This window comes from Manis pentadactyla, chromosome 5, assembly GCF_030020395.1.
Source record: "Manis pentadactyla isolate mManPen7 chromosome 5, mManPen7.hap1, whole genome shotgun sequence".
Classification (NCBI taxonomy): domain Eukaryota; kingdom Metazoa; phylum Chordata; class Mammalia; order Pholidota; family Manidae; genus Manis; species Manis pentadactyla.
Window position 1 is genome coordinate 1141021 of NC_080023.1, and position 27767 is coordinate 1168787.

The 27767-nt window shown below is 46.2% G+C and overlaps 1 protein-coding gene across 4 annotated transcripts in view; it reads right to left on the bottom strand.

Moving 5' to 3' along the window:
• AFAP1 (actin filament associated protein 1) overlaps nt 1–27767 on the bottom strand; it is a 159494-nt gene that overhangs the window by 91039 nt on the left and 40688 nt on the right. The window contains exon 1 of one of the 4 annotated variants that reach the window (XM_057501992.1): nt 3775–3795. The exons of the other annotated variants lie outside the window; for them this stretch is intronic. The gene's annotated coding sequence lies outside the window, so the exon portion shown is untranslated. Of the gene's footprint in view, nt 1–3774; nt 3796–27767 lie in introns of those variants that run through there. 4 annotated transcript variants of the gene reach the window in all.

Here is a 27767-nt window from a genome sequence, read left to right on the forward strand (position 1 = left end):
GATTTTCTTTTCCCCTGAAATTGCCACCAGAAGGTTCTGTGGCCAAGCTCTTCGAACCTCAGAATGTAAACATCCCAAACCAGAGCCTGGGGAGCTGCTCCTCTTCAGGATCCTCGTTTACGCCCGACAGTCACTTCAGGCATGTGGACGAGACGCCTCCCTCTCCCCCGGCCTCTTCTGTTACCAAGACCCTTTCCTCTTTCAGCAGCTGAGCTGTTACCTGGACACTTAGTCCCCTTGAGGCTTGCTTCTGTTCTTCCTTTTCCAAACACTGCTAGTCAGCTGGTCAAAAGCAGGGTTCATGCGGGCTCATCTCGTAAAACCGTGCGGTGGCCTAGCAGCACCATGCACGAAGGAAGCCGCGAGCGCCCCGCAGTGGGTAAGTGACTTAGAAAGCGAGAGAATTAACAGCTTCTATAAATGACTGTGTGAAAGGCATGGGGCTGGCACCCACAGGCAATGGTTCACCTCAATCCCACGAGGACGCAGATGCTGCCGGCCCCACGCACGGGCAGAGGACACCAGTGCCCGTTTGCCTACTTTTCTTTAAGTAAACGTGCAGCAACTCAAGTACCTGACGCTGTCGTGCCCCCTTTACACATATGGATTCCTCTGGATTCCCAGGCATGGGGCAGGCACTCTTCCTTTTCCCATTTTACAGGTAAAGAAACTGAGGCACATAGATGTGCCTAAGGTCACTGAGCAGACAAGTGGCTGCGCCTCGTCATTAATCTGCTCGCAGCCACACAGCTGGAGCATGATGGCGAGAATCTGAGCACAGCCTGACTCCAAAGGCCCTGCTTTGGCCATTTCATGGCAACTGTTCCGCGGACTGTTTTCTGAGGTGACCTGGCCCTGTGAGTTGCCTTGGCATTTTTTAAAAAGAGGCAATAGGACAGTCAAATAAAATTAAGGGAACTAGTCCTAGAAAACACTAGGACAATGAGACATCTCACCTGAGCCCACACAGTGCCATATATTACATACCAGGCTGCCCAGCTCCCGACCGCCCGCCAACCACACTGGTGCCTCACGGTGTCCAACATCAACTGCGCACTCAGCAAATGCACATCAGAGGTGTGGCATCTAGCAGACATGGCACAGACAAGGCCACCAGGATGCAAGGAAGGAAGAAGATGTTCCTGCCACCATTTTCAGTTTAAAACTCTTAATACGAACAGGCCTGCCTTTTCCCTTAAAGTCCGAGGGTAGTAACCAGCAGCAGAGGCTTCCGTGTAAACGGGGTTCCTATGAAACATGTGTGTCAAGGCAGGAGGATGCCAGAGGCATAAGGAGCCTACAACGACGTCACTCTCTCACCAGCTGGGAGCCAGCCCTCTGCAGGATGGGCAAAGCCACCAGGGTTCCGGGCATCGGCTTCAGCTCCCAAAGATGCACCCAAGCGCCCCCCTCCAAGTGCTGCCTGGGGCTCCCCTACCCACACCCACCAGCCACCACTGCCGCACACTCTGCTTCCAACAGAGGAGGACTGCTCTCCATGGCCAAGTAAGGCTCACCTGTGCACTGCTGCTACTGCAACCCTCTGGCCAGGCCGCTGTCGAGTCAGGCTCCTCCATTTCCTGCACAATGAATTGCAGCCCGTGTCTGTTGCTCCACACGGATGTTTGGCAGAGAATTACAGCCACCGCCAAGCACTGACCATGTGCCGGGCAAGGTACTGAGAGCATCACACACACTATGACTGACCTTCACAGTAACTCTTCAAGATGGGCATCATTTTCACCATCTTACAGGTCAAGAAATGGAGACAAAAAGGCTCTGTTACCTAAGGCCACAGAGTTCAAAATAAGAGCCAGAATGGGAATCAGAACCAGGTCTACCTGACCTTAATGTCTCTACTTTTTACACCATCACATTGACTCTAAATTTTGCTCATGGTGGCAGAGGATGTGAATTCCTCTGAGGTTATATTCCTCATCATTTAAATTCATATACACCATCTCCTGTGACACAGAAGAGGCTCTGCACACAATTACACCCTCAAGGTCATTGCTCAAAGTGTATTTACATCGCTCTTTTACTAATAGTGTTTACACTAAAAAAACAAATCTTACAACCGTAGATGATTCTTGCAACTTGCTGACGGCACGATGGAGGCTCACAGAATGGGAGACTTACCAGGAGGCTGGTCTCCCCCGCCCCTCCCAACCATGTGCCCTGGATGGGCCGAAGGGGCTTGCATCCAGAATGGTAACTAGCTTCTCTCTCCTCTACTCTATGAGATACTCTTAATGTATTTGATCTCACTTGATACTTAAGCACATTATTTTTGAAATATGCTGGTAGCAGAAATAAGATTTGAAAAGATTAAGAGACTGGCCTACATCAGCAAGCTGAGCCGGGACACCCCCTACCAGAACCATGGTCCTTTCCCCCTCTGCTCAACACCCTGACCCTGAACGTCTGTGACCCCACTCGGGATGGAATGGCAAGGTCACTCAACACAGACTGGAATCGGGACAGGGAGTAAATCACTAACTTCCAGAAGAATGTCTTTTTTCCCAAATGCCCCCACCACACAAAAGACTGGCCAAGAATTTATGATCCCTAAGGCAACAGGGAAATTGCTTGGAGGCCTTCCTAGATACATTCAAAGCATCTGAAAAGCAGACCTCCCTTCTTCCTGGCAAAAGGCTTCTTCGTGCTGACCCACCGATCCGCTCTCTCGTGCTTGGTTAGTGTCTCCACGGAACGAAAGGGAAAGTGCAACAAGGCTAGACAGTCCCGGTCCGGCAGACAGAGAGTGCTTCATGCAACCAGCCAGCAGGCCTCCGTGGAATCACCACCCTCCTTCTACTATTTAAAGGAAACCTCTGGCTCAGGTTTGGCAGCGACTTAATTTATCTCAACAAAGTAAAAGAAATGGGTTATGGCGGGAAAAAAGAAAGGAGGCATTACGATTAACATGTATAGTGGTGGGGGGCACGGGGAGGGCTGTGCAACACAGAGAAGACAAGTAGTGATTTTACAGCATCTTACTATGTTGATGGACAGTGACTGTGAATGGGTATGTGGGGGGGTACTTGGTGAAGGGGGGAGCCTAGTAAACATAATGTCCTTCATGTAATTGTAGATTAATGATACCAAAATAAAATAAAATAAAATAAAAAAGAAATGGGTTATGGTTTGTGGGATGTAGATGTAGGAAGAAAAGACTGTTCGATGAGAGAGCATAAAAATCAAAGCATGAGCTCCTGGGGAGTGGGGACCGAACCGTGGATGCCTGCTCACCACCCTGCCCGCAGAGCCTCACTCGCAGGCACAGTCCAGAGTCCGCAGAGCAGCCCATCTGCTGCCTGCCCGCCGGCACCTGCTCCCTGTACGGACTGTCTCCGGGGCCTGGGCACCGGGGTGCCGGACAGCTGGCCGCGTGAAGTGCAGGTCATGCCCCTCACCAAGGATTCCCTGCATCAGATTCAGGGGTCCAATTAACAAACAATTTCTGAGCCACGGCTGGCCCCCAAATCAATCTGCTCTTCAGATCACTGCCCTTGCCCCTATATTCTTCTTCTCAACGACTCTCTGACCCTGTGTCAGAACCTCAAGCACACCAGCCTCTGCTCTCCTCTCCAGATCTCCCCCTTTCCTCTCCCCGCCTGGTGCCTGACTCCGCCGCAAGCAGCAGTCTCCTATTCGCAGCAGGCTTGCTTTTGCCCCGGGTCTTGGCACACGCTGCTGCTCTCAGCAGGTGGGCTTCACCTGTGTGGCCCTGTCTTGCCCCCAACACACACAGCACCGCCACGCCTCTCCTACCTGGTTGCCTCTCACCTAGCTTCCCTCCAAGACTCAGCCTGGCCTCCAGTTCTTACACTACGCTGGGTTAACCGGTCTGTCTCCTCCAGCAGTCAGTAGGCCATCTGTAGTCAGGGACCAAAGCCCAACTCCTTTCTGTACCCCGAGCACTCAGACAATGCCTGGCATGGACGCTCAAACACAGACACTCAACATGCGGTGGATTCATTCACTTGTTCTCAGGTCTCCATAACAGATGAAACTCCCAAGATGTGTACTGGAAAGAAAAACACCACAGATGGTCCTCCCACAGTGACCATCATCTGTGATACTCCTACAGCTCACACATCAAGAGCAGCAAAAGAATGATTCTGACAAGTCCACTTTCTCAAGAGGTGGATGGCTGCCTGGTGAGGCCCTTTTCTGCCAAGGCTGCAGAGACAGCGCGAGGACACCCAGAAGTGCGCCTGTGGAGAGAGAACTTGTGTGACACCAAAGCGAAGTGCCTGACGCCCGAGCAAGGCGCTTGCATATTTTCCCTTATAGGGTTACAGTTAAGACTCCTCATGCAAACTCTTCCAAGTATTTCCACAGGCCTCTGCAGATCATCTAAATGGGCTGCCTAAAGGTTGATCTGAGAAATCGCAGAAAAAGCAGCACGGCTGGTTTTAAATACTGTGTGGTTGGAAAGTCTCCCTCAGCTAGGCTGCATCTGAAACTCCTTGAAAGTCCAGGTGACCATCATTTGGACGACCAATGTCTCTGAGTAAAAGCCACTAACTCCTTTGATTCCCAAAGCTATGCTCTACAATGTGGGAATAGTAACAGCTATGTGCCCAGAAAGACTGCTGCAGAGCCCCGAAGATGGCTACAAATAAAAGCCCCTGGTTAATGCCAGTTTAATTTGAATCTGAAAAGAGAAAGCAAATAAGGCCTCTCCTTGCCCCTCTCCAGGTCTGACTAGACGAAGGCAGCACAGCTCAGTGTCAGCACTGACTCTGAGAGCCGGATCTTTAAAGGATGTGCGAATAGCCCATGGAGAGTCCGCATTTCCAGAGGGGTAAGTATACACACGTGCATTCGGAGTCCCGGGACTCCCCCTCTGGATTACACAGCCAGCACGGGTCTCCAAAGGAAGGGATGTAAGAACCCACAAAACACACTCCCAGACATTGTCATACTTCTTAAAAAGGTGGATTAACACACAGATGGATGAAGCGGCCCTAAAGGAAATTACCCTTCTGTGGTTTTCAGAAAAAATCAATATTGTAGAAAATCTAGATATTTCAGAAAATATCCTTTCTATTTTTTTGTAGAAAGCAAAAAATAAAACCTAGAAGTGCACGTGTCTATTATTAATCATAATAATGTATGTCACCTGACACCTCCACAGAACCAGATTTCCTGATTTCTGAAGCCAGAAGGGGAAGACAACTGATTAAAAAACTAAGCTCTTAAAAAAACACAAAAAACTAAGCTCTTGTAAACACTATGTTGACAGCATAGTATTTCCATTTCATTTACATCAGTTCAATTTAATTCAGTAATAACAGGAACTAAATACTGACTTTGTTCAAGACATTGTAATCAAAATTTTAAAGCAAGCCCTTGACATCCAAGACTTCATGACCTAAAGCAGCAGGTAAACATGTGGACTCACAAACCATGATTCCACGAAAGGGAGAGTCACAGGCGATCGTGAGAAAAAGCGGCACTGATTGGTTTCTATTTGGAGAGACTGACAGCAGCATTAAGGACGGACTGGTGTGCTGAGGCTGGAGCAGAAAGAGGCACAACCTGTCAAGAGGATATGAAGAATGACGACAATAGGTGGATGGAAAAGGAAAACACCAATTTTGCTCTATTTATCATAGAATGTTTTAAATATTTACTAAAAAAAACCTCATTGCACAAGTACTTGGGTACCTAAGTGTAGGGTATACAATGACAAAAGGAAACAAACGTGATCTCTATGTTCAAGTTAGAGACACACACACATAGTATGCAAATGAATAAAAACAGCCAGAAATCATGATGGATGTTATGAAAAAAGCATGTAGTCAACCAGTTTTATGTCAGATTTTCTAGCTTCAAATACCTGCCTTCATGTCAGAGGTCCTCTGCCCTTATGAATGGTTCTGTACTCACAACAGCCAAAGGGTGGAAGCAACCCACGTGTCCATCAGCAGAATGGATAAACAAAATGTGGTCCATCCACACAACAAATTATTGTTTGGACTTAAAAAGGAGTGAAATCCTGACTCATGCGATGACATGGAAGAACCCTGAAGACATTATACTAACTGAAACAGGCCAGTCACAAAAGGACAGACTCTGTGATTCCACTCATATGAGCTTCTTAGCAGAAGTAAATTCACAGACAGAAAACAGGGTGGTGGGTGCCAGGGGCTGGGGATGGGGTGCGGAGTTAGTGTTTAATAGACACAGAGTTCAGTTTGGGAAGATGGAAAGGTTCTGAGATGTATCAGGGTGGAGGAGTGGTTGCACAACAATGTCAATGTACTTAATGCCACTGAACTGTACTTCAAAAATGGTTAAAATGACACATTTTTATTTTATAAATACATTACCACAATTTGATTCTTATATACTGAGGTATAATTGACATATAATATCATGTCAACATTTTCAGAACATTCCTGGGCTCCCGCCTCTGATGCTGGCCCACGCTTTCTGAAATGAGTGTGCCCCAACATCTCTACCAGTCAGGACTCCTCTGGGCACAGCTACGCCCTCCTAGCCCAACTCACTGGGGACTGAGTGCCCCCTGCCTGTTCTTAGGCTCCACATCTGTCTACTACTTGTCAGTTTCTCTCTAAAATAATAAGCTCCATACTAGCAAGGAACAATTAAAAAGTGAAAGAAAAGGAAAAACTAGTTCCATTTAAATAGCAGTAAAATACAGGAAATGCTTAAGGAAAAATTTAACAGAATATGTAAAAGACCTATAAACTGACAACTATTAAGTGCTACTGAGAAAATTTAATGAAGATCCAAATAAGAGGAGAGATACTGTATTCACAGATTGGGAGATTCTGTTCCACTCATGTAGTAATTCTTCCCCCAGATCCATCTAGAGCTTCAACACAATCCCAATCAAGATCCCAGCAGCATTTTGGGGAACGGGGATGAGAATTAACAAGCTGATTCTAAAATATATGAATGAGAACAGCCAAACAATGGGGGGAGGAAAACCCAGCATGGGAGGACTTGAATCACCCAGTTTCAAGGCCACCTCAAGGCTGCAATCACCAAGCCGTGTGGCACTGGTGTTAGGATGCATTGGTGAGGCGGAACAAAGTCCAGGAGAATACCCGCGTGTAATGGCGGGCAGTTCAGTGGAGGAAGACCAGGCTTTGGAACAAGGGGGTTGAACGAGTGGCTATCCCGTGGTATCACTCCATATACAAAAACTAACTCAAATGGATCAGAGACCTAAATATAGCAAGTGAAGCTGTAAAACATCTAGATGAAAACCAGAATTATTTATGGCTGGAGTAGGCCAAGATGTCTTAGGACACCAAAAAGTACTAACATAAAAAAAAAATTACAAGTTGAACTTTTTGAAAGAAACCATTAAGAAAACGGGAAGAAAACAGTTGCAATACCCATGTCTGACAAATCACTTATATCAATATGCTGAATGCTGAGGACATACAAGACAATTTAACAAAAAAATAGGCAAAGGAGTCACAAATGTTTCACACACACAAAAAGACAAAACAGCCAATAAGCATATTAAAAAATGTTAATACCATTATTTATCAGGTTAACACAAATTAAAAACACAATGACATACCCCTATACATCCACTGGAAAGACAAGAATTTAAAGGACAGGTAATATCAAAATTTGGAAAAATGGTAGAGCTAGCAGAAACTGGTGGGAATCTACATGGTAGACTGTTTAGAGAACAGTTTGGCAGTTTCTTATAAAGCTAAACATATATTTACCATGTGATTCAGCAATCCCACTCCTTCATATTTATCCAATATGGTATTTATGCCTCATGTCCACACAAAAACATTATCAGCTTCACTTATAACAGCCAAAAACCACACACAACTAAACGACCATTAACAAATATACAGATGGACAAACTATGACGTATTCATACGATGGAATATTCCTTAGCAGTTAAAAAAAACCCAAGCTATCTATATGAATAACTAAGATGAATCACAAAAAAGCTACGGGAAAGCAGCTTGACATAGAAGCAGGCGTGCTGCATGGGTCCACGCTCATGCAGTCCTAGAACAAGCAAACCAAATGTGCCGTGGCAGGAAGCTGGTCAGTGGCTGCCTTGGTCCGAGCAGTGGATGGACGTGCTCTCGTCTTCACTGGACTGGGACCCCACGGGCTGACGGTAGCAAACACATTAGAGGTACAGAATTCAGAGTCAGAGAAAAACCCTAACTAGTCAAGGGGAAGAAAAATCAAACAGGAAACACTGCATGTTTTATCTGACTCTACTAGGTAAGAGGAATTTTAAGAAAATCAAAGCAAAATGGAATTTTAATAAAAGATTTTGGCACACAACAGCAATAAACAGGAAATAAAGGCATTGAACTGGCTCTGTACATCAGGGGCTAACTCTGTTTTCATAAGGAAGAAAGCAGGGTCCCTAATCTCTTGCACAGATAATCAGAAAGTTCTACTGAACTGAGTTCTCCTTATTAGCATAAAGCTGGGCTGCATCTCTACTCATGAATGGGTTTTCTTCTCACCAAAGGAAGGAATAAAAGCAAAAAAAAATGAAAGAAGTCTGAACCTATAAACTTGGGCTCATCCAAATGACAACAGGCTTTCTTCTCCTGTCACGGCTGAGGCCTGGGAGTTCAGAGAGGCCCCCGGCCCATGTGGCAGGAGCACAGGAGCACAGCTCAGCCAGCACGGCTGTTTCCATCCATGGCAGAAAAGAACAGCTGAACACAAAGCGCCTGCCATGGGCTAGGCCCAGGGAGACCGCCCGCTGTATGAGGAGTACCGCCACAAGGAGTTTGCAGTCCCTGCCCACCAAGCACAGAGAGGCTGCACAGCCCCTGGACCTGCGAGACCAAGAAGGGAGTGAGGAACCAGGCAAAGTGCAAAGTGCAGGAGCGCTGCACTCAGCAGGTCCCGGGCAGCAAGGCGCTGCAGCAACCCACTGCCAGCCCACCTGTCACCTACTGACTGCGCTCTCTCTCCGCCACAAGGCTTCTAGAGTCAGGAAACCTTAGAAAGTATGTTATCTAATGCTCTGCTTTAAGAAGTGAGGATGCTGCCACATGGGAGGGGCATGGCCTTTGAGGCCACAAGTCCAGCTGAGGTACAGAAAGGACAGCCATGCCAGTCCACCTGCCCGGCAGGAGCTCTTGTGTGACCCCACGCTGCTCAGAGCCTCAAGGGTGGTGCTGACTCCAGGAGCAGGGCACAGAAGAGGCCCTGACACCATCCCTGTGTGGAGAAGCATCGCTTAAAAACACTGAGGCCTCTCAACACTGATGAAAGATTGCCTAGCTGGCATAGGCTGCAGCCACCAGCTGCCCGGCCAGAACACCTGTGGCTCTGCAGAGGTCCAAAGTGGCTACTAGGACAGCAGGCTTTGTGGGAAAGGAAACAATAGATAGTCCAGAGTGAGGGCCCTGTCTGCAGACCTCAGCACTCCCCAAGGACAAAGGGAGAGGAGGAGGGGCAGGGGAGGGAGAGGGAGGCTGGGCATTAGGATACACTGCCAGCTATACGATCCAGTTTCCAGTACCCAAGACAATAGATAATCCTATTCAAAACCATCTTTTCACACTTCCAACTATATCACAGCCATCTCTCCAGCCACTGTTTCATTTGAATTAAAAAGCGTAGCCTAATTAAGTCATCAAAACCATTTGCCTAGATCTGGTGTATAAAGTGGACGCAGAGGCTTCGAGGATGCTGGGAACAGTAACCCCTAGGACTTTAGACTCTCTCCCTGAGCAAGCCTTGATCATCTCTACCTCCCCAAAATGATTTTCCAACTACAGACTCTGAAATGACTCCTCCCAGTTCCAGCTTCTCTCCTCAACAACCCCAAAGTTCTACAATCACAGTGCACTTTCGATTGCTCCCGACCCCAGCCCGCTGTGCTCAAACTGCAGCCCATCAGTCAGAAGTGGGATGGGAGGAGGGTCACGTCTGGGAATGAGGAATGAAAATCTCCCAGAGATGGAAGGAGAGGATCAAAGCACACAGACTGAGAGAGATGAAATAGAGACCCTGCAACCAGGAAGAGTCCTAAATCTCTCACGGGCCTTAGGAGAAACCAGGCCCACACAGACCCAGGGACTCTGCCCAGTTCCACTCCACGGGAGCCGTGACTGCAGGCTGCTATTTTTTTTAACTAGTCTATAACTTCTTACACCACTCCTCATCAGTGGGCTGTGACATCCCTTTCCATCAGGAAAATAACACTCAATTATGACTCTTACAAGATTCCTGAGAAGACATGAAACTGCCTTCACTGCTCTTAAGTTCCATGATTATGCTTTAATATTAGAAAGCCAAAGGTAAAAGGAGTTTTAAAAATGCTTCCTGACTGTCCTCTAGACTGGCAAGCCCTAAACCGGCGCTTCTCAAACTTTCATAGGAGTACAACTCTGGAGGGAAACAAGATCTTGTTAAAATGTAGATTCTGATTCTGCAGGCCTAGGGCGGGGCCTGAGAGTCTGCATTTTCTAGCAAGCTGCCTGGTGATGCTCACACTGCCAGCCTGGGGGTCCCTGTTTGAGAAGCCAGGCACCGCACCACACTGAGCTGATACCCAAGCAAAAGGTATCTGCAGCGCAGAAGTGCACCAGCAACAATGCTTCTCAAAGAAATCATGAAAACGCTGCTGTCATCACTCACCCTCCACCCACAACCCCTGTGAGCACCAGGCGCTGGCTAAAACAGAAGCTGAATTCAAATCACCAGCAAAGGAATCAGGAGAGGAGACAGCTAAGTAACAATGCCCTCAAAGACAGGTGCAGCCAGACCTAAAATGACTTGGTAACAGGGTTCAATCTGTGTGAAAGCTTATCCCTTTCCTCATCCATCTAAGTGGCTGGCAAACTAGAGCCTGTGTCTGCCCTGAAGCCTATTTTGTAAATAGAGTTTTATTGGGACACAGCCACACCCATTCATGTATTCATTGTCTACAGCGGCTTTCACACTAAACAGCAGAGTAAGGTGGCTGCAAAGGAGACCCAGTGCAGCCCTTTGTAGAAGAAGCATGCTCGCCTCTGCTCTGGGTACTCAGGGAAATAAACTCCAAAAAGGGAAACTTGAAATCCAAGACAGGACACAATTCCAACACTGTAGAAGCAGTTGGGACGGTGTAAAACTCAGAGGCAGATGTATTTTAAGGCAAGTCTAGTAAAAGCTGAAGAACAGGACCCCCATTTAACATGAGCCCTAACCCACTGCATAGGTGTCCCCAGTGTCCTGTGGAGTGTGCTGGATCTGCACCACAGGGAGACCAGCGAACGTGCTCCTTGGTTGAACCCAGCAGCCTCCATGACTGCCCCCACTCCCTGTGGACATCTGACTCACCATCCATTTCTTTACCGACCTCGGAGAGATGTGCCGGCCAGTGCAGGAGCCTGAAGATGGGCTCCAAGCTAATGTGGCTCCTGTCACCTGGCCATCATGAAGTGCCGAGGTCCTGGCCCTACTCCCATGCAAGTCTCTTCTGACAGCAGAACAGGAAAAGCCCCTGGGGCCCCTGACAGCTGGCACAAAATTGAGGCTCAGACTGCAAAGGGCTTTCGGCTCATCTCCAGGGATGGCAGGCTGAAAGGCCAGCTGCCTCTGCCCCTGCCCCCAGGCAGATGGGCCCTCCACCTGCGTGTGTGGGTGGGGAGGGGTGGTGGGCACTAGGTCTGGCTAACATATGTCACTGTGTCAATGGAAGCCAATCAAAGCGGACAGCTGGCCTCACAACAACCTTTCAGGGCTTGGAGCTGCCTCGTTCATAAACAGATGAGATTCAGCGTCCGATAAGATGTGATGATGGGATTGTCTTGATACAGCCACTCAGCACAGACGCTGGTGTTGAGGAGCCTGGGTTGAAATTCTGCTCCACCACTTTCTAGGTGTGGCCTCGTGCACACTGGTGCATTGTTACCCCTCTCGGCAGGGGACAAGGATGAGAGGGCCTTGTCATTGGGCTTTACTTTTTAATGTCCTTATTGGAAGAACTTAGCACAGAAGTAGACCATAAATTTTGATATCATCACCATATCATCAGTATAACTGTTATATGTAAAAGAAAAAAAACTAAGGATCATCTCCACCTTGCGGAGTAGTTACAGGGGTTAAATAATGAGTAACTAGTCTACGCAGAGCGTCGCACGTAGGAAGCCATTGGTGGAGTGAGGCTATCACTCTCCAGAGAAACTGAAGCTGGTCTCCCGGGTGTAATTCATGACACGCCAATAACCTTCATGAGGACAGCTTTGCCAAATAAGTTGTTTAGAAATTTTAAAAAAACAACAGAATCAATCTGCAGAGTAGATATTTTCATCTCAGAGGTGATAAAACCAACTCTCAGGGAGGTTCAATAACTTACTGAAGGACCAGAAACTCTTAATGACAAATCAACACCTTCTCATTAACAATAGCTACCTCTCAAAAGTATTAGCAGTTTTAGCAATTACCAGCTCAATAAAGCAGGAAACTATTTTCTCACTTTACAAGTCATATATAAAAGTGTGTGTCCTTCTGAAAATTATTTCCTTTCAGAGTTAATCCAAAGGGCCCAATTCCACAGAGAAAATTTTCTTTGTAGTACCCAAAATACATTTTGGGGCCTATAATTAAAAGAGATATTTTACACACATTTAGTTTTCCAGCGAAAGGATGATAATCTGCCCCCTGCCCCCAGGAGCAGGATGCAGAGGTTATGATAGATGCTAAGAAATACTCAAGCCATCATGACAAACCACCTAAAACACATCATTTAAACAAACCCAGCTACTGCAGCGAGAGGTCTAGAAGGCTCTGGGCTTCCTTCTCCCGGCTCTCTGTGAGCTCCATATCCCTTGTCCCCAAATCCTCTTGTGCAGTCACCAGGGCACACTGCAAGGCCCCCTCCTTGCCTCCCTTCTGTCCCCTGGCCCCTCTGCGTTCCCTCTCAAGCTCCCTTATTCCCGGTGCTGAAGTGCCCGGGTGGAATGTGGACCTCGGGCTCCTTTTCCTCCCCTAACTGGTCATTGCCAAATGATTTCCTCCAACCCTGTGAGTGTAACTATCATCCCTGTAGGGGGTCACCCCTCCATTTCTATCTCCAGTTTAGGTCTCTGCCCTCAACGCCAAACTCCCATCTCCAACACTGACTGTGGGCAAACTGAACTTACCCCACCCTTCCCAAGGGGGCTGAAGGAGGCAACCAACTGCACGCGATGTCCACTGTCCCTAATGGAGGAAACTGGACAACATGGCCAATCCCCCTGTCTACTCCTTCACGGCCACTGTTTGCTTCGTGATAAATTCAGCGCACTATATCTGTAGGAATTGCTCATGCTCTTTGAGGTCTTGCTTTCGGCTTTTTCTCCCCAACACTTCAGGACCTCTGCACTCAGACCTTCTTGAACATCAGCTTTGATTCTTTTGCCAACCCACTTCTCCCAACCTTCCCCATCTCAGTAATGGAATCTCCAGGCTTCTAGCTGCTTATGCCAAATCCTGGAAGCCATCCTCAAAACCCTTGTCATCCAACCCATCAGCAAACCTTACAGGGTCTCCTTTCAAACAGACACCAGACATACCCGCTTCTCAGCCACCTCTGTCTCTAACCAGGGCCAAGCCACTGCGTTCTGCCACTCAGATTATGCAAAAGCCTCCAACTCATCTCTTCTCATCCACCCCTGCAATCTAAACATTTCAGGGAAAAAAATTATATGCTGGGGCACAGCAGGGAGAGGGAAGGAGAAAGGGTGGGTGGGCGAGAGGGCAAATGTCACAAAATACTTGGGAAATCCGGCTGAAGGACATTATAGGAATTCGTTGTACTGATTGTGCAACTTTTCTGTAACTCTGAACTACTTCAAATGAAAAAAAAACACAAAAAACTAAAACCACTATACCTTTGTAAGCCCAACCCATCTTCCCCCTGGCTGGCTTGGGAACGCCCTCCTTAAGTCCATCTATTTTCCATGGAACAGTAAAGAGCCCTTGCCTATCTTTTTTCTTACTGTACTTGGCCATGGAAATATTTTTTTAAAAAAGGATACATACATAAATAAGGACCCCTGTTCTTAGAGCATTCTCAGTTTAATGGAAAGACAGAACATAAGCAGAGAAGTTCAAAATAATGTGATGAGTACTATGACCAAGGGATGCAGCACCATGGGAACTTGCTGAGAGGGTGTGCCATCTCCCCGGCAGTGACACATGGGCTGTCCTGCACCCACCAGGCTTCCCACTGTGGCACTTACAGCTAAATACTTATACACGTCTGCTTCCCCCTAGACCATCAGTCTCCTAAGGGTTAGTCCTAGGGGCTAGCAGAGCTGCTCCTACAACAGGTATACAGCACTGCCAGTGAACAGTGGCTGCGCGCAGGATGAGGTCGACAGTTTGTCAGTTGATACCCAATAATACAAGGTGCCCTGATAAGGAAATCATATTTTTCTCGCTGGAAGCAAGGGTAGGTTCCCTAGGAGGACAGAAGTCAAAACATTCTTTACTACTAAGCATGTAAGTTCCCTGTACAGACGAAACCCCCATGGTATCAAACAGCATGGCCAGCTAATAAGCCTCAGCCTTCGAGGGTCTGTCTCCCATCCCCATAAAACCAGGTGGGGAAGACCTGGTGACCATGAAGGTGGCTCCCAGCCCCAGGAGCCCCCACCCCCACGGGAGCTGAGGACAGACAGCAGAAAGCAGGCTGTCCTTCGAGTGATTCTTGTTCTCAACGACCACTCTTTCTCACAGCCTCAAACTGCATGTAACTAAGGAGACCCAGGCGAGGTGGGACTTGTGTGGGATGTCCGCATGCTGGACGAGCTGGAGAGTGTGGCCACCAGGATGGCATAACGGTGAGTCTTAGGAAGCGATGACTTCAGTTCTGCATGTTCAGCGGGCAGCTGCCATGAACTGTCGCTGTCCCTCTACCCCACTCCATTTACTCTAAGTAGGCTCTAGCCTAACTAGACTTTAAAAATAAATAGATATAAATATACCACACAGAATTTGCTTCTGAAAGGATGTCTAGCAACCTATAAGAAGCTGTAAGCACTTCTAAAACAGTACAACTGAAAACCTCAGAAATGTACAAACCCTGCCACATGCTGTCCTCCGGAGCACAGTCACATGGCAGCAATGGAGCACCTCACAGCAACACAAGAGTGAATGATGGAATAAATATGCAGGCACCAGGGAAGCACTGCCTTACAGTTCAAAGCAAGGTCCACAAGCTGCTTGGTGCCAGTGCCACAGTGAAACAGCAGTAGGTCTCAGGCAAATTCAAATTTCCTTCTCTGGTCCTGCCTCTGAATTCCTCAAAGACACCAAGTTTGGACTAGGCAATCTCTATTACTCTCTATCATTCCACATCACTAGCCCAGATTTTAGGACCGCTATGTAGCAAGAGTAAATTTCTTGCTGAATGCAGTTTGAGCCCCACTATATGAGGAAGAACATAACCATGTAAGTTTAAACATCATTACAAGGCATGCTGGCCAACCACATGTAAGCTGTAGCCCAGGCCTGTGTGCACCCAGCAGGGAGACAGAGGAAGCCCTTGCCTGACAAAGTGAGTGGCCCTGTGCAGCCTCCACTTTCCTTCTCCTCTGTCCTCCGGCATCAAGCCCCTGACTTCCTGCTGACAGTCAGTGTCACATACTTTCCCAAGGCTTTCTACCCATGATGACAATACCCAGAGCAGCCTGATGAAGCGATCTCTGTCACCATCAGCCCCAGGTCTCATCTCACAGAGCACTGTGCACTGACCAGACTGCTGCATGGCTAATCCCTGCCGGGAACAGCAGGCATGCAGCTACACCACCCTGCACCCTACAGTCTCACCCAGCCTCATGGCAACTGCAGCCAGCTCTGCTCTTCAAGGAGACATCAGAGCAGAAGGGAAAATGGAGGCAAAGATGAGGCACACTGCCAGGAAAAGACCCATGAGGACCAGCACCATCCAAACCCAAGAAGGGCAGGGAACGTGCCCTCTTGCAAGCACCGTGGACGTTACGGAGGCATGAGAAGGAGGCTGGACTAGTCTGTTACTGTTTTTCTAAGCACTGATGGAAAATCTAAACTCAGACAAAATGAAATGTACCTGTCTGGTGCTCAGTGTTATTCCTAGTTAATCATTTAGAAAATCCAATTTATGTTCTAAAGCTCACATCCTTGTGTAAACAAAGTTCCAGGGGCTTTGCAGTGGACTATAGCTCTGCTTCAGATTTTGGGGTGGTACAAATAGACTTTCAGGATTTGAAAACAGTCAGCAGCCCGTGTTTCCTGACTGCAACAGAAGCAGTCCTTGTGGACCCAGTATGAAGGGTCCCATCTGGCGAGAGGACAGATAATGATCAGTTCTCCATGGGCTCAGCCAGTCTCAAATCCCAGGGCAATGCATGGACGGAGAAAGCCATCAGTGACCAAACACCTGCACTCACACCCCACCTCCCCATCTGCCTCTCCTGCCATTCAGATTTAAAGTTAATAAGATGGCTAATAGAGGGTAGTTGGTGCTGCACCTGCTCTGAAATTATGGATAATGACCAGCCACACATGGCTCCTACCCAGACTCAAGCTGTACCTCAGGTGTCTAAAGTGCTTACATTCTAGACGAAGAATTGAACAGAAACTATAATTCTCTGGTTTGATTATTCTTCCTTTTTCTAAAGATGATGCTCCCCAAACTCTCTCTGTGGTCTTGTTTGTTTTCTAAAATTTATGAGAAAACTCAAGTTATTATGACATGTAAAGGTACTGTGAAAACTTACTCCTTTCTCTAGGTGTAAGACTTGTGAACACTATTATAAGTTGCTGAGTTATGTGACCCAGGACACATTTTTCTCCGTTGTTACTACACATTCAGGGTCAAGAACAATGGATTTAGCAGTGAAGTGGGTGGTGCAGCAGGCAGGTCCAAGGCTCTGGGAGGGTGGAGGTAGTTCCCAGGACCACTCCATCCAGGTGATCTCGCACAAATCCCTTTTTTGTGCCTGAGCCTGTATTTCCTACCTGCACAAGGGATCAAAGAGCCTGGGATGCTGGCCACAGCAGCACTTCACGTAGACACAGGGCTATGTGAAGAGCTGTGTTTTGAAGCTTTCTCCTGAAGGGATTCTCTGTTTCCACTCAAGTGCTACACCTTCCTGCAGGGTAAGCGTTTGGGCTATTAAGACATCCCACAGCAACCTGGGTGACCTCAACTGCTTACAACCCCCGGCTTCCCTGTTCATACGACTTTGCCCAAGGCATTTTCATGAGATGACAGGAAGAAGAAGAACAGCCTCTTCTGGCCCATTCATTCCACAAATATTTATTAATCTGTGTGCCAGCCACTGTGACAGAGCAGTGAGTACAGAGACAAGAGTCTCGGCCTTTCAGACAGCCCACATTTTTGCAGGTGCAGGCAAACCAAAAAACATGGTAGAGAGTGGTAAATGCCATAGAGGAAAACGCAGCCAGAAAGAAGGCCTCCATGGGCACTGACAGGAGCAGCGAGCAGCCAAAAGGAGACCAAAAGGAAGAGCCCGGGAGAGAAATGGGAACAAAAGCCTTTGTAAGTCGACACTCCTCCCTCAGGTTTTCCTCTCCTCATAATGGAAAAGGGGGAGGAGACCTAAAAATTACTGCCATGTTTTAAGATGGCTTCAGATTTCAGATGTCTCATAGTCAAACTCACTCATTTCAAGGACAAGTCTATAAACCATATGGCCAATGGTTGCATGTCTTTTTTTGAGAGCAATCTTTAAACATGGGCCAATGTGTTTGTTTATCTAATGCCTGGTGCTGGCACATGAGCAAACTGTGCTAACAGATTTGTCCATGTTTTGCTGAATCTGCCAGCTTGCCATAAACAGGCTTCCGTGCCTTTCTAATTGCTTATAAATAGCACAAACACCCACATATGCAAATCAAGGCAAACTGTCCCATCAACAACTACTGCTGGGATGACAGCAAATGACAACTGGCCAAATCAACACGAGCAGATCTGGATTCCAGGCAGCAAGCAGGCTCACTGTCGTGTAATGTGCAAAAGAACAGCAGGGGGACCAGCTCTGCACAAGACAGACTGGGCTTTGTTCTTGGCATGAAGACTACTTCCTGTGTCTGCTGTACATTCATCACTGCTGATGTCTTGTAACCCGCCCAACAGTCCTGCTGCGTAACAGTGCTAGCACACTCATTTTACAGAGAAGAGAAATGAGGAGCAGGGAGTCAAGTAAGCTGCCCGGGATTACACAGGAAGGAGAGACAGCCCAGTCCACAGCGATGGAGGCCTTCTTTCTTGATGACCGAAATAATGCTTTTCCATTACACTGTTTATATGGAATTGAATTCGAGTTCTTTCCAATAAGACAACAAGCCCACAGGTTGCTCATACTACACGAACCACCATGACCTGTTTGCGTTCTTTCCGCTCTACCATGGTGAAATAGTGAGGCCTGTCCTTCTCTCAAGGTGCCATGCTCTGTGCTTTACCTCACTTGACTCCCCTTCCAACCCTATGGAATCCATCCTGCACCAGCCCCATTTTATACACAAGGAGCCAGGCACAGAAACGTTATGTGATTCGTCCATAGTCACAGGTGACTTAGTATTTTTTTTCAAATGTTCAAAAGTAAATCTTTAATTACAAATGTCATTAAAACTTAAAAGTAATTAGGACTCAGAATAATAAAAAAGCAAAAATTAAAATTCAGAATTATACAAAACAGTGAGATTCTCCCTTTACTATAAACCGATCCCCTCCTCTGAGGCTTACAGTGTCAGCAGTGCTGACAGTAACCCAGGCTGCTGCCACTCATGTAGAAATAAGCACAGACACGTACACCCACAAGTGAGACATCGTACATCATTGCCGTATCACCACAGGACCTGAAGGGGCTTTAGATACCGCATCCCCATAATCCATGACACACTGACCACACCTCAAATAAACAGGCAAAGCAAAAACAGCTAGTCACACAGCACAGCTTCAAAGCGCATCTCCTTGCTACTTGCTGCCCCTGGTCCAAGTCCACATGGCTGCCCATATGCAGCCATGTTTTCTATTGCAACCAGAAGGAATGGATTGTGGCCTGGAGGACACAAACGTGCAGCCTTGCACAACTCCTCCAGCAGGGGTGCGCTGCCTGGCTGTGGGGAGTGGGGTCAGCTTTGCGCGTGCAGGGTCCACCCAGCTGCAGAGGGACAACGTTGCCCCAAGGGTTTCCCCCACACTGAAAGGGGGGGAAAGACCTGATGTGTCAGCCCCAGGGTGTGGCCCTGTTCCCAAGCACCCCACAGGCCAGTGGGGCTTGGCAGGTCAGCACGCGGCTCCTTGTGCCCTCTGCCCAGGCCCGCTCCCTGCCTGGGGCCTGTCCTGAGATGTTTCCCTCCACGCCAGCCTCTGCAGACCCCCAATGCAGTGGGACCACTGCCTCCTAAAGGCACCCAGCACAATCTTCCTTCTTCCCTTGGGGTTCCCGCTACCATCTCCCGAACGGTTTTTGCCATCATGTGGAATTCATTAGCTTATTAAGGCTTTCACATTGTGAGTCTTTTGTATTTCATTTTTTCCCTTTCTAAGATATAAGTATAGTTGATATGCAATGTCATATTGGTTTCAAACATACAACATCGTGATCCAACAGTTACCCACATTATTAAGCGCTCACCCCCCTAGTGCAGTTACTGTCCACCAGCACAGGAGGATGTCACAGAACCGCTGGCTACATTCTCCACGCTGCACTTCCATCCCCGTGACTGATGGATGCCCCTTTATCTCCTTCACCTATTTCATCCACCCACCGCAACCCCTCCCACATGGTGACAACCAGTCACTTCTCAGTGTTGATGAATCCACTGCTGTTCTGTTTGTTTTGTTTTGTTTTTATATTCCACATGTAAGGGAAATCATATGGTATCTGTCTTTCTCTGCCTGGCTTATTTCACTTGGCATAATACCCTCTAGGTCCATCCATGTTGTTGCAAATGGCAAGATTTCTTTTTTTAATGACTGAATAATATTCCATTGGGTACATGTACCACTTCTTCCTTATCCATTCATCTACTGATGGACACTTTGGTTGCTTCCATATCGTGGCTACTGCAAATAATGTGGCAATAAACATAGGGGTGCATATATCTTTTCAAATAAGAACTTTTGTGTTCTTTGGGTAAATTCCTAGAAGTGGAATTACTGGGTCATATAGTAGTTCTATTTTTAGTGTTTTGAGTAACCTCCATACTGTTTTTCATTGTGGTTGCAGCAATTTACATTCCCACCAACACTGTAGGAGGCTCCCCTTTCCCCACATACTAGCCACACCTGTTATTTCTTGTCTTTTGGATAGTGGCCTTTCTGACTAGTGTGAGGTGAGCTCTCGTGGTTTTGATTTGTATTTCCCTGGATGATTAGTGACATGGAGCATCTTTCCCTGTGTCTGTTGGCCATCTGTATGTCTTCCTTGGAAAAATGAGAAATACATGGACACATCCTGGTAGAGATATTTATATTATTATAGCAAGCTGGCAAATTCAGCTTATGCAGAAATTATCTCAGCCCCTCTCCGCACAGAAGCAGCTGTGGCCATCCCTCTCCTTGGTGGGTTTCACTGACTCTCTCCCGTGGCTAATGCTAATTCCAGCACACATCAGTGCCTTTCTTAAGGATGTACCTCACCAATGGGCAAAGATGCCATGCTTCCCACCACGAGCAAAGCCTGCTTCTTAACCACCAATGTGGATAGAAGGCCTGGGCAGGCCTGGGTGGACACAGTAATGTGCCAGCTCACAGCCCTCTCCCTCCGAGATCATTGTCATAGCCCAGAACAGTGGTCACACAAAATGTGCGCAGAAGGTGAAAACTCCATTACTTTCAATCCAAAAGACATGAATAGACAAAAGTCAATGAACACATAACAGATCATTCAAGCCTCAAAAATGCAAGTTAGAATGATGCCATCTATTGCTTGTCAAATTGGCAAATAATTTTTTTTAATGATAATATCTAGTATGGGTGAGGATTCAGCGAGATGACTACCCTGGTACATGCTGATGGACCACATGAATAGAAACCACCTTTCTGAAGAACGATTTGTCTGTCAAGATCACACATATGATCAGATCCCAGAACAACCTATCCTAAGAAAATGAATGGAGATACACACCAAGTTCTACAAGTAAGGACCTTCATTACCTATAATAGCAATATAAATTGTAAAACTCAAACATCCAATATTACATAGCCATTTAAGATATAATTTAAGGTAATTATAAATCATGTTTTGAAAGAATATTTAATATGACAAAATGTTCATTGATATTTGTTGAATAAAGAGATTTCAAAAACATGATATAATACCCATTTTATTAAATAATACATGTATCTTTATCGATGCTTAGAAAAAAGAAAAGGAACAGGCCTTTCCTTTCTTTACAAGACCACTCCCAGGTCTATGATTCACTCTGGGGATTTGCAGGGCACAGCATATAGTCCTATTCACAGGTATGGTCAACGACAGCAAAAGGATATGAAGCAAAAGAAGAAGAAGGAGGTGCATGGGGCCAAGTCCAGAGGACCAAGCACAAGCTTCCAGAATCATCTCCTGTGGAGTCACACAGGACATTCTTAATTGCTCCAGCAACGAGCAGCAGTAACACAAGCAAAGAGCTGTCTGCCATGGAAGCTCACTAAGAGACCCAGTGTCAGGGTCTTTCCTGGGGGCTGGTCACATGGGCACCGCTGCCTAGCAGGTACCAAACTCCAGACTCCCAGGAGGAAAGCAGGGGTCCAGGCACAAGCCATACTGTTTGCAGCTTAGAACACTCTTACCAGTTAGGGTGGTGGGAAGTGTCCTGACATCCAAGTACCTAGACACCCGCCAAGGGCCAACCTCATAAGCATGTCTCTCAGAGCACGCCAGTGTCAGGCCTGCTGTGTTAATGTTTTTCTGCATGAGACCAAAATGTTAAAATCTGCTTATAAGACTTATTTTCTTCTTTATCCCCTTTTATTTCCAAATGTTCTTCAATGTACATGTATTCCCTTTGTGATCAAGGGAGAAGTGTCACAGTCTTCTTAAAAGTTCTACTCGTTTTACTTGCTTTGTCCATATAATATCAATTTCCAGATGATGTACAGGAAAAATAAAACTTCTCTGATATTCAAAGTTAACATAAAAATGGCACCAGAGAACTGGCATCAGCTACAGGGAGAGGGTAGAGCCGGAGCACCGGTGAAGAGCAGCAAGCGCCCACAGGGATGGGGAGTCAGGGGAGAGCACTAGGCTCCCAGTTCTGCCCCAGTTCCACCCCAGTACAAGAAGCCTTGACAAAATCGCGTGCACAAAGGCCAGCCTTCATCTCAGAGGTGGTTATGGGCAGGCTGGTTATGAGCAGGTCCGGCTTTGTTTCCAATACAAATATTTCTATTCAGAGGACTCAAAGTAGATAGCTCTGTAATTCCAGCTGTCAACACAATTTAATATTTTTAACCCCAGTGACTTTGAAGATCATAGAAGTTTCTTACCTGTGCCTCCTTCTGATGACCCTCCCCAAATACAGAATTCAAGAAGAATCAAAAGTTAGGGGAAAAAAGTATCAACTTGCAATATAGAACCCAGAGTTCAATCCATGAATCCAGATATTCTTCACATGGCTAAGTTCCTTACCTAGAAAACGGGAGGAAATGCTAGCTCCCTCATGGTTGTAAGGGCCAAACGAGAGAACAGGTGGCTAAGAATGCTGTTTAATAATGGCAAGACAGTAACATCTGAAAACCCCCACACAATCCTTCAACAAATGCCTACTGTGTGCTGGGTATTAGCAGTCAGGTGCTGCAATACGGTGGTAAATGAAACAGTCAGGGCCGCACAGAGCTCCAAAGCTTACTGGCTACCAGGAGAAGCAGCAGGAAACAGTGTGGCGGGTGGAAAGTAGGTGGCCTCGCGGCAATGGTCAGAGATGACTCTGGGACTGCTTGGGCGGCAACCCCAGAGCTACTGCTCAGGAATTCTGTGGCCTTGGGCAAGTGGCCCGACTTCTCTGGGCCTGTTTCCTTAGCTGTGAGATAAGACTGAAAATAGGAGGGTTGCGACCCTCACAGGGTCGTAATGAAACCTAATGAGTTAATGTCTGCAACACTCTCAGAGCTGCATCTGCCCGTGGAAAACATCATGATTGTGGGAATTATTTTGTAACACAGGAATGTAAACCTAAGCAGCAATGAGATGATGTGAATGAGATGCCAATCTGTATGTGGCAACATCAGCAAAATTCTCCCTGAACCAAATACTCTTGTCTCTTTCTCAGCACACCTAGAATTTTGTTCCAGGTATTCACAAGTACCTAAGGCTTTAAATCCTACATCCTGACAGTATTAAAACAGTGACAAATGCCCAGTAAATGACTATGTTAAATACATTTCAAAAATAATCACACACATTAAAAAACACATATAAGCTTCAAACTTTCCAAAATTTAAAAGTACAAAGCACTTTCACCTTCACTGTCTCACTGGCTCTTATAAAAATCCTTCGAGGATAGAGTAACAGAGAAGGAAAGTCACTCAGTTCCTCGAGACTTGTCCGAAGTCCGGGAGCCAGTGGCGGGGGGAAATCCGGGGCTTGAGCAGAGCGTCCTGGTCGTGGACACCATCTTCTTCTGAACTACGATCTGCATACACCCACCCAGCTCCTAAAAGTCCTGACTTAGACTTGAAACGACCGTCGAGAAAAGCCACAGTGCAGAAACGAGTCTTGTTCTCTGCGTTGAGAATGCTGCGCTGCTCATCAGCTGCAAAGGCAGCAACTAGACTCTGTTCCCTACGCTGAAAGCAGCGTGTTCAGTTCTTGGCAGGTAATCTGTTGAGTTAAAGGAGCAGGAGATCATCCCACAAAATTACTGTTCCACTTCTCAAAAAGGAAGTGTGACTTTTATAGAAAAATCTATTCCACTTGGGAAAAGGGTCTGATAAAGTCACAAAAGGAAAATACAACAACAAATTAAACTCATCTGTCATAAATAAAGCAAAACCCCAAAGCCCTCTGGACATACAGCTGCTTTTCTGAGCTGAAATTAAACTCCAACTGAGAAACAGGTCAACTTTTCTAAGAAGATTTATTTTACAAATGTCTTCAGTAAAAATTATTTGAGCTCAACTGTCATTTTCCAGATTTAAAACCTTTGTTGGCTTTACTTTCATGTAGGCAACAAGTAGAGTTTTCTAGAGCCCAGATGCTGAGCTAAGGCACTCTGGTGACGGCACAGATGTGCACGGCCTGGATGTACCCTGAAGCAGATCACACTGGGGAAGGGGAGATCACATGACAGCCTTAAAGCAGTGTGCTGATGGCCATCACCGAGTTCAGCTTTGGCCCTAACTAGCTCAAACTGAAAAAAAAAAGAGAAGAACCGAGCACACAGGACACATCCCATTTCTATAACAGAGTGATGCTCAAATCAGCAGCATTGACTGAACCTTAAAAGGCCGGGCGGGGAATATGCAGGCGGCACAGGGGGCGATGCCTTCAGGGGCAGAGCTCATTCAGAAGGGTTAACACACACAGCGAGCGTCTAAGTGGAGAGGGCCCCCAACACTAGGGTCAGCCAGGGGCCTTCAGGAATAGTTCCAGGCATCTGGGAGGAAGGAGACAGAGAAAAGCAAATCTAAAGGCTCCAAAAGGAACAGAAACAGCCCAAGAACCCGTCCCCAAATGGGTCAGGGATTTGTAGATAACTAGACTGAACAGGTGTCATTATGAGAGAATAGAGCATTGGTGTGATACCAAGGAAGAAACAGGGTGAGGCCCAAGAGCCTAATTCCAGCTCTGTGCTAATGCTGCCTGAGACCTTGGTAAAGATTCTGAACTTCCTTTTTTTTAAACTGAGAAATAATTGACATATTGTATAGTTTCAGGTGTATGACATAATGATTTGATATTTGTACATACTGTGAAATGGCCATCACAGTAAGTCTAGTGAACACCCATCACTGTACAGAGGCACAAAATTTTTTTCTTGTGATGAGAACTTTGATTCACTCTCTTAGGACTTGCAAATATGCAATGCAGTGTTACTGACTAGAGTCACCATGTGTATATGACAGCCCCTCAGTTCAGTCTCTTAGCTTCTGTGAGCCACAGCAGAAACACTGGAAAAGCAAAGGATAGAAAAGGGACCTGCCTTGTTCACAGAATGGCTGACAGGATGAAATGAGATGATGGATTTTAAAATTCTCTGTGCATTATGAAGCAAAATACAAATACAAATATAAGAAATCATTATTACCATTAAGAATAACCAGGTCAAACTGAGTTAAGACCAAGGCATTTCCTTCCATCTTCTTCTAGTGAAATGCAATAAAGAGTGCAACTGATGTATCTGGGCAGCATCTAGGGCAGGGGGTTCCCTCAAATGGCTCAGGACTCACACAGTGTCACTCCCTCCAAGTGGTGGAGTTCCCTGAGACAGAACCAGGCCGACATATGAGACCATGTCATCCTTCTCAGAGGGGCTTGAGGTCATCAAACCTAAGCACAGCGAGGCAACAGGGGGCTTTCTACCACCAGACTCAAAAGCTGGCATTTGTACATTCCCATAGCAGAGGTCAATGAATATTCAAATGTCATATGATGCTACTAAATTTCCTGTGCTTAAACCAGAGAAATCACACAGGGCTGCAGTCCCCGAAAAATGTATAGAAGAAATTCAGTGAATTTTTTCTAGCTGACTTTACTAACACCCTGACCTTAACAATGCCTTTACCAACACTAAGGAACATCAATAGGACTGCTCACCTCTCACAGCTGAGCACCAAAAAGGTCACCAGTATCTCTCCCAGGGCTCACTAAAGATGACTTTTTCCCAAAGTTAGGCTGCAAAGTTCCAGTATATACGTAAACAATTCCCAAATTGCCACATTCTTCTCCACTCCTGAGGAAGATGGTTCAAATGATGAGTTGCAAAAATCAGAACCCAAAGGGCCCTTAGACATCATACAGCCCTGCCTCCCTGTAGGGCTGAAGGCTTCAGCCCCGAGACAATGGAAGTAAATGTTCTGGCTTAGTGAGACGGCCAAAACCAAAACCTACCCACCTAAACTCTGGCCCAGAACTCCTGGAGCAAACATGCCTTGTATTTTTTTTTTCCCAAATGAAGGAAAGTAAAACAAGATCCTAGGCAAAAGCCAGTCAGTCCTCAGTAAAGTTATTTGAAAGTTTATTTAGCACCTTTTTAAAGACAGGTGCTTCCTATAAAATGTACATCCATGAATACAGAAAGGGTAGTTTCAGCTGCGTTATAACTTGGTGCCTGTGTTCATAAAGCACAAACCCTGTGCTGTGCTCCAGGTACAGGGGGTATCCTTTATCTTCTTGTCATATTTATATAGCAGCTAAGTGTCCATGTGTCTGTCCCCCCCACCCCAACTAGACCATGTGTTCATGAGGGTGGGGATCCGATACCTTTCTACCCCCTATGTCTAGCTTATAAGGCAGTCAATAAATGATTATTGAACTAAGTTAGCTACTAAAACATTTTAAACCTTCATTAACAGAACTGATTTACTAAGTTTTGTTGATGCAGATTTCACACCACAGCTTACATCTTGTGGCTCTATCCTGTGTTCTACTACAGTGTCATTTCTAGATATTTAGTGAGCACCTTATGTATCCCAGACATTGTTAAGTGCAGAGGACCCAGCAGTAACAAGAACCAGAATCCTTGTTCAAAAGTGTCTAACAGGAAACAGATTAAAAATATATATGTATATTAAATTGGTGGGACAGAGCTAAGAAAAAGCACAGGTTGCTGTGGGAAGAACCTGACTTTGTCTAGAGAGAGCACAAATAACACAATCTCTGCGCTTCTGAAAGTGTAAGATCATATCCCTTGTGGCTGCTAATGAGGTGGCAATAAAATGTCCCCATCAATGCCAGAATCACCATAGAGGAATGTTCAGGAAAAAACACCAAAGAAACAAATACAGCTTCAGGATTTTTCACTCGTGCGGATAAAGTGGAGGTTCCTATGGCCAGAATCCTCATATGAACCTAAACTACTTGATGATGTAACTGGCCTGCTGCTAGGCTTCTGCTTCCACACCCGTAGGCAGTGAGCTATTACTGACTGGGTCACTATGTAAAGAGCTCTGCCCAGTGTTCTGGGCAGAGGCAGAGGCAGAGACAAGGAGGATTACAGACCTGCAGACTGTTGAATGCAGATGTAATTCTAGTGCTGACCTATCACCGGGAGAACAAACCAGGTAATAAAACCCTTTCACCCCAAGAACGTTCCATTGCCATTCACTGGTCTCACTAAATCCATAGTGAACTTGCCCGGGGCTGAAACCCATTGGCAAGACATGTAGACTAAAATCAGCTTTTAGGGGCAATGTTCCAATTATGAAATCCTTTGGCCACACTCATTTGAAATTCAAGGTACTCCAGAGGCCAATATTTAAGTGGTCAATTAACCCTACCAGTTGAAACTAAAGAAATCCTTGGTTTAATGACTAAGAAAGAATTATCTTTGACAAATTTATTAGCTCTATTTACATTAAAAATTATGATAATGATGTAATAATGGCAACTTTATTGAGCACTTACTATGTGCTAGGCATAGGTGTTAAACTACATACTTTATGTACGTGTGTATACTTAAACCTCAGAGCAGTCCTGTGAGATGTAATGGCTCCTGTCATCCCATTTTATAGATGATGATAGTGAGGTTTAGACAAGTTTAAAAACTTTCCCAAAATGACACAGCTCATTAGCAAAGCCCAGGCAGCCTCACTTCACAGGTCTTGCTTAAAGAGGTGATGTTTCTAGGCT